The following is a 13,609-nucleotide window of genomic DNA, read 5'->3' as shown; positions in this document are numbered from 1 at the left end:
AAGCGGAGATGGTGGCCACGTAAACCTTGAGAGTGGAGGGCGACAGCCTGCTGTTCAACTTCTCTTGAAGGAAAGAGAGCACAACACTAATCTGGCAATTTCGGGGGTCTTCTCTGCGAGAGACGCACCATTCAGTGAATAGACTCCACTTCAGGGCGTAGGCGCGCCTCGTGGAGGGGGCTCTAGCCTGAGTGATGGTATTAACCACCGCAGTCGGTAGGTTACCTAAGTCTTCCTCGCGTCTAGGGACCACACGTGGAGGTTCCAAAGATCGGGGCTATAATGCCAGATGGTGCCCTGTCCCTGAGAGAGTAGGTCCTCTCTCAAAGGGATCCGCCAGGGGAGGGCCGTCGCGAGGAGTGAGAGCTCTGATATCCAGGTCCGGTTGGGCCAAAGGGGCGCAACTAGCAGAACCTGTTCCTCGTCCTCCCTGACCTTGCACAGAAACTGCGCGAGCAGGCTCACTGGGGAAAATGCATACTTGCGCATGCCCCGAGGCCAGCTGTGGGCCAGTGCATCCGTGCCGAGAGAGCCCTCGGTCAGGGAAAAAAACAACTGGCAGTGAGCGTTCTCGGGGGAAGCAAACAGATCGATCTGGGCCTCCCCGAATCGCGCCCATATCAGCTGAACAGACTCGGGGTGGAGTCTCCATTCTCCAGGGCGTAACAGCTGTCGTGAGAACGCATCGGCTGCACGATTGAGCGTGTCTGGGACGTGAATGGCGCGCAGCGATTTCAGCCGCGGGTGACTCCAGAGGAGCAGACGGCGGGCGAGCTGAGACATGCGGCGAGAGCGCATACCCCCCATGCGGTTGATGTACGCCGCCGCCGCCATACTGTCCGTCCTGACCAGCACGTGTTGCCGCTCCAGCACCGGTAAAAAGCGGTGGAGAGCGAGGAACAATGCCAACAGCTCTAGGCAATTGATATGCCAATGCAGCTGGGCACCCTTCCAGAGGCCCGCAGCCGCATGCCCGCGACACACGGCCCCCCAACCCGTGTTGGAAGCGTCTGTTGAAACAACAACATGGCTGGACGCCTGTCCTAGAGGCACACCGGCCTGTAGGAACGAGGGGTCGTTCCAAGGGCTGAGGGCGCGGCGACACAGCGCAGTAACCGAGACCCGGTGTGTGCCTGCGTGCCATGCGCGTCTGGGGACCCGATCGTGAAGCCAGTGCTGAAGTGGTCTCATATGGAGCAACCCGAGCGGCGTGACGGCGGCTGCGGATGCCATATGCCCCAGGAGCCTCTGAAAGAACTTCAGTGGGACCACTAGTTTGCTGTCGAGCTCCCTCAGACAGTTCAGCAACAGGCGAGCGCGTTCCTCGGAGAGGTGCGCTACCATGGTGATCGAGTCCAGCTCCATCCCGAGAAAAGAAATCCTCTGCACGGGGGCGAGTTTGCTCTTTTCTCGGTTCACCTGAAGCCCCAGTAGGCGGAGATGCCGAAGCACCTTGTCCCTGTGCATAATCAATTGCTCCCGTGAGTGGGCTAAAATCAGCCAGTCGTCGAGATAATTGAGTATGCGAATGCCCGCGAGCCGAAGGGGCGCTAGGGCACCCTCCGCGAGTTTGGTGAAGACCCGCGGAGACAGAGAGAGCCCGAAGGGGAGGACCTTGTACTGCCACGCTCGACCCTCGAACGCAAACCGCAGAAATTGGCGGTGGCGTGGAAGAATGGAGACATGGAAATACGCGTCCTTCAGGTCTATGGCTGCAAACCAATCCTGAGGACGAACGCATTGGAGAATGCGCCTCTGAGTGAGCATTCTGAACGGCAGCCTGTGCAGACAGCGGTTCATAACGCGCAGATCTAGGATTGGCCATGACCCACCGCTCTTTTTGGGTACGATGAAGTATGGGCTGTAAAACCCACTCTCCATCTCGGCTGGAGGAACCGGCTCGATTGCACCCTTCGCCAGGAGGGCAGCAATCTCCTCTCGCAAGACAGGGGCGGACAGGGGGTTGACCCTGGAGAAATACACGCCCGTAAACTTGGGGGGCCGTTTCGCGAACTGAATCGCGTAACCGAGTCTGATTGTGCATATGAGCCACCGCGAGGGGCTGGCCCGCGCTAACCAGGCAGGCAGAGCCCTCGCTAATGGAGTCATCGCCACAATCGCTGACGTACCAGCGGTGGGGCAGCGCGGAGTGGGTGTGCTGATCCGGGAAGCACGAGGGTCCCGCGGAAGAGCTGGAGGAGAGCGATTCGCTCTGGCTCCGCACCCTGACTCCGGAGAGGGGGCTGGAGGGCTGAGGGAAGGGAGACCGTCCCCCCAGCGCTCGTAAGCCACTGGCGAAGCACGTAGAGTCTGCGAGCCGGAAGGCAGCGCGTCCCGGACTGGCAGAACTCGTGCAGTCACATCCGGGGAAGGGAAAAAGTGCTCTTTTACTGATGTTTTGGTGGCACTGAAAAGTACCGTTGTTATCGGGGCCCCGCCCTCCAGCGAGGAAAGAGCAAGTTTCCTCTTCTCCGGATGGCCTGTCTCAGGGACGCTTCGCGGTCCGTTTACCGGACTTAACGGCGCCCTGGGCAGGAGGGGCTGCCTGCTTTCGAGGTGTACGCCGCGCCCGCTTGGCCGGAGGCGCAGGCGGGGGCGGGGCAGCACTCGTTGGCGGGCGCCCTCGGCGAGGAACAGGGGAGGTGGATGGCTCGGCGGGCGGAGCGGGCTTACGGCCGCGCCGATAGATGACATTGCCCATCGCATCCGACTGCTCTTTCACTGCCTTGAATTCCTGGGTGAATTCACCGACGGTGTCGCCGAACAGGCCAGCCTGGGATATGGGCGAGTCAAGAAAGCGAACTTTGTCAACATCGCGCATATCGGCCAGGTTTAGTCAGAGGTGGCGTTCCTGAACCACAAGTGTGGACATCGTCCTCCCCAGCGCACACGCGGCGGACTTAGTAGTCCGAAGAGCATAGTCGGTCGCGGTGCGCAGCTCATGTAATAAGCTTGGGTTGGACCCGCCCTCGTGCAGCTCGGCCAGCGCCTGCGCTTGGTAGCGCTGGTAGGTGGCCATCGCGTGGAAAGCAGAAGCAGCCTGGCCCGCAGCCTTATAAGCTCTGGCTCCGAGGGAGGCAGACAACCTACAGGCTTTGGACGGGAGGCGGGGCAAACCCCGCCACGTAGAGGCGCCGCGCGGACAAAGATTGACCGCGATAGCGCGCTCCACTGACGGGATCGCCTCATACCCCCTGGCAGCTCCGCCGTCAAGGGCGGTGAGGGCGGAGGCACACGCAGCACGGGCAGAGAAAGGTGCCCTCCAAGACTGCGTGAGCCTACTGTGCACTTCCGGGAAGAAGAGGACGAGAGGCTTCGAAGGCTTCGCCTTTTGGTCCTCTACGTAGCACCCATCTAGTCGGTCCGGCCGCGGAGCTGGGGGATAAACCATCTCCAACCCCACGGCCAAAGCAGCCCGGGAAAGCACGGCTAACATGTCCGCTTCAGGATCCGATTTGACAGCGCTCACCTGCCCGGAGGGGGCGAGCGGGTCCGGATCTTCGTCGGACAGTGAAAGCCCACCCTCCGATGCCGCGGAGGACATCTGATCTCCGGTGTCAGCGAGTGTGAGAGCTACCATCTGGTTAGACGGATCACTCCCACTACCCGAAGCTTGGATGGAGCGCCGTGAGGAGCGAGAGGTCCGCGAGCCCGTGGGCGGCGGATTATCTCCCGCTGAAACCCTCAGATCTGCCCGAGCGCCCGCTGCTTTTTTAGAACAGGAGGCAACTGGGGTGGCTCGCTCTTTTGCGAAAGTTAGCCGCGATCTTAGCTGTGCAACGGTCATGGCATCGCAATGACGACATGAACCGCCCGCGAGCACCGCATTAACATGCTGGACCCCCAAACATGCAATGCAGTGATCGTGTCCATCATCCGGAGCCAGGAAACCCCCGCATCCAGAAACGCACAGTCGGAGCGCCATCCTGAAAAGGACGTGCTGCACGACTGTGTTGCTCTTTTAGGAAAGTTTGCAACAATACGCACCGCTCTGGAGGACCGGACCCAAAGAACCGCAGGCAAGGGAGAAACCCAGCTCGACCGTCTGCCACCGCGAAGACCCACTCTGGACCGGGAGACACACTCGTTCGCTCTGAAGTGCTGATTAGCAAGAGGAACCCTCATCGACTCACTCAGAAAGGATCTGAAGCGAAAAGGATGGCGTCTGCTGGCTTCAGGTGTGCTTATATGCTGAGATAATTGCAGATGCCGCACACCTGCGCAAGCTTACGCTGCCAATTAATTTCATTCATTGGCCCGTTCAATACTCTCCAGACAAGCGGCTTCTGATCCGAATCCTCCCATTTCATTGCACTGAAGTTCCCCAACCGAAGGGGAACAGAAACATTATGTATATTATGCATTACTGTTTAGTGTGAGCAAATGAACAACTATTGTGAGACTACTACTTGTGTTACCTTTCATACTTTCATACCTTGGTAAAATAACGGCTCCTTGCTCTTGCTTCACCTTCTAAGATCTGAGTTAAGGTGTGAGTATTAATTGCCACAACACCTGGTTGTGTCTAAATGAATAGAAATATATAAATTATAATTTAAACAAATGCATATAAAAATGTGCACTTATAGACAACCATCCACTTAGACTACACTTAACCATTTGTTGAAGAGACAAAACATTTGCAACTCTTTAAAATACTATATTATGCATTTGATTGCCACTAAAGAGACATCTTCCATCTACACTTGAACCTCTAACTCTTGGCTATTCTTTTTTTATTCTTTATTTATTCACTTTCCTTTGGGTTAGTCCCTGATTTATCATAACAGAATGAACCGCCAACTACTCTGGCATATGTTACACCCAAACACTCTCTCCTTCACACACACATCAGTCAATTTAGTTTATTCAATTCATCTATATGTATACCACGTCTTTGAACTATGGGGAAAACCAGAGAAAATGAATGCTTACACAGGGAGAACATGCAAACTCCACACCGAAATGCCACCTGTCCCAGCTGGGCTTTGAACCAGTTATCTTCTTGCTGTGAGGTGACAGTGCAAAACACTGAGCAACCATGCCATATATAAAAACATGGGCGTCAAGATAGCGCAGTGGGTAGCACGATTGCCTCAAAGCAAGTAGGTAGCTGATTTGAGCCCTGGTTGGGTCAGTTGGCATTTCAGTGTGAAATTTGCATGTTTTCCCAGTGTTCGCGTGGGTTTCCTCCAGGTGCACTTATTTTCCCCACAGTCCAAAGACATGTGCAAGGTGAATCAAATGAGCTAACTGGACTGTATTTGCCAAAACCATCGTTAGCCAACTAAGGTCGCAAATTCCATCGTTACAAACATAGTTTGTTGATTTGCCGTTTTCCAAATCTGTCGCTTCAACGAACATTTGCAAATTGCACCTTGAAACTTGAACACTTGCAAAAACACCTTTGGAGCTGTAGTTTAAAACATAGTTCCTGGCTGTGTTCTATTACCACTTATCCCCCCTAAGCCCTATTCATTTAGAACATTCTAACATTTAAAGTTGGAATTATTAAAAATAAAAAAGCATTAAGGTCATCTCTCTTAGATGTAATTTGATTTCTAACTATTTTTATAGTTCAGTTTCAGCGATCTTCATGTGTAAAATGGTGCTCGCTTCGCAGTGCACTTTGAAAACATTAATGTCATTTTGAACACAGCCTCATGGCGAAAGCTATAGGTGACTATTATTTAAAAGAGGAATTTATGTTACGTCTTCAAAGCTTGTGAAAACAAAAAGCATACGCTAATTATTTTAACTTGTAGTGGGTTATTTATTAAGTATCTGTACTGTATATGACATGGGCCTGCTGGTTAGAACTTTCTGCAGTGGCTTACATGTGTTAAATTGTAAAAGTACACTTAAAAAAAATTAAATAAATAAATAAACAATATCCTACTTAATAATAATCATCATCATAATAATCATTATTATTAAAGTATGATTTTTTTCCATTTTTAATAAATAATAAATATTACATTACATTTTATAATTAATAGCCTCATTATTTATTTATATGATTTATATGATATTAGAATAGTGTTAGCTTTTGTATGTGATTTTATGTTTTAGAATGGAATATGTAATGTTTAACTTCTCAATAATATTAGTAAAGCAAACATAAGCCCTATGTGCCATTTACAATTATTTCAATTAATATGGAAAGCGAGTGCATGTTTTTACCAAAACTAATATGGGATTTTTTTTTTTATGAGTGTGCGAGTAAAACAATATAATTTGCACAAAGAAGTTATGGGTTCTTCTTTAAAGAAGTAGTTACTCCACCCAGTTTAGAGCATTATTATGGGCGTTTTACATTATAACTAACGTGGTTCAAGCAATGGATCTGTGACAGAGAAACTCCGTTTTGGGAAACACTAGTCACTACATGGTTCTTTTCCCAAATGATGCATCGAACTATGATAGTTCAGCCACGAGTTACGACATTGTTTGGGAAATGCACCTCTGGCTGTATTTTATGTGTGAATGTAAGTGTATGGGTGTCTTCCAGTGTTAGGTTGCGGCTGGAAGGGCATCCGCTGTGTAAAACATATGCTGTATAAGTTGGTGGTTCATTCCGCTGTGGCGACCCATGTTTAATAAGGGGATTAAGCATAAAAGAAAATAGATTAATAAAAAAACATTATAATATTTTTTCCCAAATTATATGATAAAATTCCTTTTGGTATGTTACAAAAAAAGTGTTACACAAAGTAGGCTACTAAAAGAAGACTTTAAAAGTAGTTAGTAATCTATTACCATGGTAAACAGATGGAATAATGCATCCATGATCTGTAAAGGAAGGCATAACAAACAGACAAAAACAATTAGCTAAAAACACTAAGATATCAAAAATAAAAGTGAAAGTAGCATTAACAAAAAATACATAACTTGATATCCAGATAAAACATAAATTAAAGGTTATTATTATGGAAAAAAAGCTAAGACAAGATAACTTACCTCATCAGAAACTTTTTTTTGGTCTACAAGGGACTGAAAGCTTTCTATGTGAAGCTGATATGGTCCAACTCTTCCAATGTTAACATGGCTTTCATGCAGCCCTCTGGACTTTATAATCTGTAAGACTGTATGGATACATTGACAACATGTTATGTTATCAGTGTGAAGAACACATTATTGTACTGAATTTACTCATTTTTACTCATAATATACATTGGATGAAATTTAAATAGATTAACAAAAAAGTAATTGTCAAGCTTGCCATTGATTTTTCTCCTTAGGCAGGATAGGCACACAGCAATCCAAAGTAAATCTACACCAAAAATATCATTCGTTAGTACAGACATTCAGTGTCACCTTCACTTAAAATGACAATACTCTTTATATTGATGGCTGCTCCTATAAGCAGGTTGAACCAACAGACCTGTGACAATTCAACAATGAGCTACAATGAACAATCCTGCATAAAGTCAAATTGTTAACAGTCAAATTAAGCAAATTTATTATACTGACCAAGTGGCCTGAAAAATGTGAGTAATGTTACATGTATGTTAAGTAATTATACTGTTTAATGTTACTTCTGCAGCATAGTTCACTACACTTAAACAGATATGAATTATGTTAAACTCCTGCCCTAAGAGCAGCGCGTAGTTCACTACAATTACAGAGATATGAGTTATGTTAAACTCCTGCCCTAAGAGCAGCGTGTAGTTCACTAGTTACAGATATGAATTATACTAAACTCCTGCCCTAAGAGCAGCGCGTAGTTCACTAGTTACAGATATGAATTATGTTAAACTCCTGCCCTAAGAGTAGCGCGTAGTTCACTACAATTACAGAGATATGAATTATACTAAACTCCTGCCCTAAGAGCAGCGCGTAGTTCACTACAATTACAAGGATATGAATTATGTTAAACTCCTGCCCTAAGAGCAGCGTGCAGTTCACTAGTAACAGATATGAATTATACTAAACTCCTGCCCTAAGAGCAGCACGTTGTTCACTGGTTACAGATATGAATTATGTTAAACTCCTGCCCTAAGAGCAGCACGTAGTTCACTACAGTTACACAGATATGAATTATGTTAAACTCCTGCCCTAAGAGCAGCGTGTAGTTCACTAGATACAGATATGAATTATACTAAACTCCTGCCCTAAGAGCAGCGCGTAGTTCACTAGTTACAGATATGAATTATACTAAACTCCTGCCCTAAGAGCAGCGCGTAGTTTAGTTACACAGATATGAATTATGTTAAACTCCTGCCCTAAGAGCAGCGTGTAGTTCACTAGTTACAGAGATATGAATTATACTAAACTCCTGCCCTAAGAGCAGCGTGTAGTTCACTACAGTTACACATATATGAATTATACTAAACTCCTGCCCTAAGAGCAGCGCGTAGTAGTTCACTAGTTAGAGATATAAATTATACTAAACTCCTGCCCTAAGAGCAGCGTGTAGTTCACTACAGTTACACAGATATTATTTATACTAAACTCCTGCCCTAAGAGCAGCGCTTAGTTCACTACAGTTACACAGATCTGAATTATACTAAACTCCTGCCCTAAGAGCAGCGTGTAGTTCACTAGTTAAAGAGATATGAATTATACTAAACTCCTGCCCTAACAGCAGCACGTAGTTCACTACAGTTACACAGATATGAATTATGTTAAACTCCTGCCCTAAGAGCACCGCGTAGTTCACTACACAGATATGAATTATACTAAACTCCTGCCCTATGAGCAGTGCGTAGTTCACTAGTTACCCAGCCGGCACACGACCGACCTTCAACGTTGAAATATGGTTGAAATAAGGTCAGATGTGTTTTGAACGTTGAAATAATGTTGATAGAACGTTTAATGTTGAACGGTTGAAAAACAGCCTGCATATGACAAGGCTTCAACGTTGAAATGTGGTTGAAAATACCTCAGTAGTTGCTTTAATGTTGAAACAATGTTGAATGGTAAATGGTTGAAAAAAGTTACAGAAATCCTTGTACAAATCAACGTTGACATTTTTTTATCATGATCTGTATGTTGAACTAACGTCATGGCTTCATCCAATATTCAACATGTTTGGTTACCATGGTATCGGAGGACTCGGCGCACGCGGCCACGCGCAGCGCTTCACTTCACTTAATTACGAACACCTGACCTGCAGTGCAGCAAAATTCAGAGGTAAGCGTGTTTTTAGATGCTTTAATGTTTTATTTACCCCCCGATTATGTTTTACACACGTGTATCTTAAATGTGACTTGGTGTAGTGTTTCGAATTTTGAAGCATTTAAAACTTTCGAGATTGGTTTTTAGTCTTGTTTGCGCTCCGGTGACGCGCCAATGACTGTAAAAAATATGGACGACGCGACAGCCCTTTTTCCCATTGAACGCCTTGAGGGCAAAACGCCTGCTTGACGGGCACAAACTGTCGCAAAAGACTGCTGAAATTGGAGCCAGACATGCGCAGAAGGATTTTCTGATGGAGCCAGAGGAGGAGCCGCGAAAATGAGCAGAGTCGAGCTTCCAATCAAACGCTTTATGTAAAATCAACTACGCCCCCCGAACTTCTCAGCATGCGTTTGCTGTCATATCAACACAAATGGATGTAATAACGTTAACAAATATGAGGGTTTTATATATTCAATCGCGCCAGCTCCAGGCCGCAGCGCATAACTTACTCGCGGCGTCGCGGGCTGATTCCGGCTCGCATGCGGCAGCGCCTGCTCGCGCGGCCGCCGCATCTGGCTCGATTGACTCGGGCTGGAATTGGGTAGTGAGTCCAGGCATCCGGAGTAGGTCCAGCAGAGGTAACATTAGTCAGTCTGAGCTCTAAGAGATAAGTCTCCGGCAGGCGAGAATCTAGCCGGAACTGTGTTTTGCTATCTGGGTGGCTAGGCGTGTATCAGCAAACTAATAAAGCCCGAAAAAAGCCCTGAACTTAGCGAATAAACAGTGTTCCACCAGGATCATGTATGTCAGAAACTATAGTTTACTGCTGAACTCATTTTGTCATGGTAAAATAACACAGAAATCGAATAATAACATTTCAGTCTACTTCAGTCTCCTGCCGAAGCTCAGACGCCGCGCTTTGAGAAACTGTCAATCACGATGACACGCCCAGCATTAAATTACTGCTAAAAACAAACTGTTTACAAAAATGAAGATCTGCACCTATTTCAGCACAATAACCAGTGCCTTAATCGACCAGAACTATCTTTCGGGACATTTTATTGCAAGTGTAATATTTTTTTTTATTTGGGCTCAAGTCTCCTTCATTAACACGGAGGAGGCAGGCTTTATGACTTGTACTGCAGCCAGCCCCCAGGGGGCGATCTAACGGCCGAAACCTTCACTCAAACGTAGGCTTGCGGCACACTTGTGACGCGCAGCTAACCTCGAGGTAATGTCACATGTTTAACGTTAGTCTAAATGAGCGTTTTTATGGCAAATTCAAAGCGATAAACTCCAAACGCAGTTTAAAGTTACTGAGCAACGTTATAAAACAATATCCTTTTTATACGCTGTATCATTAGTGTTATTATTACAAAGTGAACTGCTGTCGTTTCACTGTTGTTGTTGGTTTTGCTTTTAGAGATGTAACTTACTCCAGAGACGCACTAACTTGCACAGCATTGAATGAAAAAGGCTTTGTCCATGTAAGTTTACTTTAACTTTAACTAAGCTATCTGTTAAATCTTCTTGGTGCTTTGGTTGGTGATATTCTCTTTCTAATCTGTTTATTGATTGTTAGGCTATGTTGTGATATTATATTGTTATATTGAGATTATTATTGTGAAATCATGTTGTGATTTTATACTATGTGACAGTATTGGGGAACAAATATGTATTTAGTTAGAAATTAATGCTTAAATTACACTTTGTATAGTAGCAGATAAGAGGTGTAATGGGTTTTAATTTTCTGGGTTTTCTGGAAGGTCCAGTTGAGGGGCATCAAGAACACGCAGATGGCCTAAACAAGTGTCAGCCTGGACAGACTGCAGTTCTGCTACTCCACGCCAAGGCTTTTGTATGGATGTCTGACTACTACTGTGTTCTCTAAAGGTATTACTGGCGCAAAACAACAGCACCTGTTACAGTGAAATTTATATTCATAAAAATAGTGATACATGTGTAGCAGGTCCAGTACATGTGATGTCATTGAGAAGTTGTTTTTATTAAATGTCATTAAAACAAATAAATAAACATGCTATTTAAATAAATCTAAATATTAAAAACTTGAGGATTAAGATGAGAAATGAAATGCATCATCTGTCTTGCGAAAGGGGTCTACTTAAGAATTCTGGTGTTTTCCAACTGAAAGGGATAGTTCACCCAAGAATGAAAATTTACTCACATTTTACTCCCCAAATGGTTTAAAACCGTTATGAGTTTATTTTGTTGAACAAAAAAAGAGGCTATTCTGAAAAAAAAACTAAAAACCTGTAAACATTGACCTCCATAGTAGAAAAAAATACTATAGAAGTCAATGGTTATAGATTTGCAGCTTTCTTCAAAATATCTTCTTTTGTGTTCAACGTGGTCAGTAAATGACGACAGAATAAAAATTTTGAACTATCCCTTTAATTCTCTGTCCTACATGCAGACTTTTGTAGAAGTGCTACTCCTTCTAGAGTTTTTCTCAACCATATGTCTAAAAAGCTTCAAACAGCTTTTACAGTACATGTAATGGTTTACAACAACTTGTAATTATTAGATGTGTTGAATGTTTCATGGTTCTTTACTGCAGCCTTTGTTAAAAAAAAAAAAAGTAATTTTTTTGAGAATCTGAAATTTGAATTCTGGAAATGCTGGCACCGGTTGTGGCGAAGGGCTTCCTGACGATATCACACCTAATTCTTCACTTCTCTTAGTTAGGAATATTCAGATGGATGAGTCAAATTTATTGAGTGTGACGATATTATAGGACAAATTTGGATTCAATAAAAAATAAATATTTGAATTTCACTTTGTGTAATAGCAGATACCAACTTAGTTGTAACCTCGTATTTCATTTATTGCAGGTTTTCTGGAAGCTCCATTTGAGTTCATCAAGGACATACTGATGGCCTTAACCAGTGTCAGCCTAGACAGACAGACAGACATCTATTGCAGTTCTGCTACACAAGACCAAACTCTCTGCTTTTGTATGGATGTCTGACTAGTACGGTGTTCTCTAAAGGTATAACTGGAGCAAAACAACAGCATCCGTTACAGTGAAATTTGTGTTCATAAAAGATATGTGTAACAGGTCCAGTACATTTGTCACAAAGGTTAAATCACAGTAAGTACTGTAAAAATAACTTGTTTGCCTTTGCCACAACAGGTCATGGTGTGTGCTTACTGCTCGTAGTAAACACACATGCTGATCTGATGCGGGAGAGATATACGCAAACACATTTGTATTTACTGTTTTGTTTTGCCTCACTAAAGTGTTGTTGGAGCTTGGTATGTTCACAGTTGAAATCACTGAAGTCACATGGAACGTTTTGACAATGTGTTTTGTGCCTTATCTTGACAATGACCATCTTGGGACCATTGCTGTCTGTAGAGGATGAGGAGCATTTAATCTAAAATATTTTAGTTTGTGTTCTGAAGATTAACAGGTCTCTGGGATGACACAAGTACTTAATAACAGAACCTATATGAACAGTTAATGTGACATGTAATAGTGAAATAGTGGTCCTACATTCACAAATGTGAGCCATTATTATAAGACCCATGTGAACATGCAATTTTTATGATACTAATAATAACGGAATAACAAATTGCTTTTACTGTTGTGTTTGTGAGAGAGAATCAAACCATATATTCTACACATTTTCTTGATGATTTACTGAAATATTTGTCTACATGTTCCACTGTCACAGGTGCTCAGTTTTGCTGCAGCAATGCAAAACACAATAGATGTACTTAATGCAAAAAAAAAAAAAAAAAAACTACTAAATATTTAGCATGCAGACCTGCAAAGTGAAGGAGCAATGTCAGGTTTATAGATTATAGCAGGAGTTTTCACTATTGTGAAAGTGAAGCCATTCATTCACAATGAATTGGAATAGCAAACCTCATTATTGATTTTGTAGGAAACTCACCTGGTGTTTGAGAAATAAATATGTATTCAACTGCTAGACTGATATAGATGTTTAAGTGTTTTACACTTGATTCTTTGTCCCAGTGCCATCTTTTACCTCAAGTGTTTCTCTCAACCTATAAAACCTCAAACAAATGTAATGTATTTCACTTGTGATTCTTAGTTGTGAGTGATGTTTTTTATTTTATTTTTTTTACTGCAGCCACTTTAAAAATGGGTATTTTGTAAACTTTGTAAACGGAATTGTGTTTTGGAGACTGTGATGGTTGAAGCTTAGTTTAGTTACTTAGTTTAATTTAGTTAGTATCTGTCTTTCTGAAGACGGTAACACTTTACAATAAGGTTGTATTAGTAAGTGTTAATGTATTTACTAACATGAACAAAGAACAATGAAGCATCTTTCATATAAAGAAAGTACAGTTCATGTCAGCTCAGTGCATTAATGTTAACAAGCATGCATTTTGATTTTAATAGCATCGGGACATATTTCAATTATTTAAATGATTAATAAATGCTGTACAAGTATTTGTTCTTTGTTCATGTTAGTAAACATTAACTAACTTTAAT

At 43.9% G+C, this 13,609-nt stretch overlaps 1 long non-coding RNA gene across 1 annotated transcript; it reads left to right on the top strand.

The window, feature by feature from the left end:
• The first annotated feature begins 10,181 nt into the window (after positions 1-10,181).
• Positions 10,182-12,866, top strand: LOC147841988 (uncharacterized). The gene is made up of 3 exons (XR_015500585.1): positions 10,182-10,610; positions 10,890-11,016; positions 11,976-12,866. It is a non-coding gene; the product is annotated as an uncharacterized LOC147841988 (long non-coding RNA).
• The last annotated feature ends 743 nt before the right edge of the window (positions 12,867-13,609 follow it).

This window comes from Danio rerio, chromosome 10 (genome assembly GCF_052040795.2).
Source record: "Danio rerio strain M-AB ecotype USA chromosome 10, GRCz13ab, whole genome shotgun sequence".
NCBI lineage: Eukaryota > Metazoa > Chordata > Actinopteri > Cypriniformes > Danionidae > Danio > Danio rerio.
Note: the sequence above shows the minus strand (reverse complement) of the source record. Positions and strands in the feature narration are given on the sequence as shown.